Consider the following 853-nt stretch of genomic DNA (forward strand, 5'->3'; position numbering starts at 1 on the left):
GGACCAGCTGCACAGTCCAGACTGCAGCGCCCCAGACCGCTCGGCTAATCCCGCGCGTCTCAAAAGTAACTGGTCACCTTTTAGGGCGCATTAATGTTGGGTGTGTCCACCGTTCTCCTCTATGACGGCTTGAGCTCTGACGGGGACTGTTTCAAGGAAGCTCATCCCGGAGGTGTTTCATTGGGTTTAGGTCGGGAATCTGGGCAGGCCAGTCCATTTCACGAATGTTATTGCCCACGAACCACGACTTCACAGACACTGCTCTATGACAAGTAATGCTGTAAAATGTAACCATGAAAATCAGCCACAAAGGTTAACACAATTTCCTTCGCATTTCACTGTTTCCGTTACACATGAAGACAGGTAAAATTTTCCAAGCATTCCTCCACCTCTCCCATCGGATTGCCATAGATATCAACTTTGATTACAGGCGTCTCTTGCGTATAAAGACCTGCTCGACCACTGTATCTCATTATTTTTAACTCCCTGTATAGAGTCATTGTACTAGCTGGAATAATGGTGGCATTTTGGAACTCACTAGGTATTTTTCCGTTGATTCCATGCGATTTTTTACAACAACCCTCCGTAATGTTGGACGGTTCCTGTCTGTCAGTACTTGGCATCTACCACGTCTATATTATGCTGAGGTTTTTCCTTCACGGTTATACTTCACAATCACATCATAGACAACTTTGTCAGCTTTATAAAGGTTGAAAAGTCCCTGATGGACGTATAACTCACATAACATCCACTGATTATTTCACATTCAGCGTCAATGGGTTCTCCTGCCCGACCCACTTAGCTGCTACTGCTTTCCAAATGACAAAACAGTACTCCTCACCTCCTTTTATAT

Source organism: Schistocerca americana, chromosome 4 (assembly GCF_021461395.2).
Source record: "Schistocerca americana isolate TAMUIC-IGC-003095 chromosome 4, iqSchAmer2.1, whole genome shotgun sequence".
Classification (NCBI taxonomy): Eukaryota; Metazoa; Arthropoda; class Insecta; order Orthoptera; family Acrididae; genus Schistocerca; species Schistocerca americana.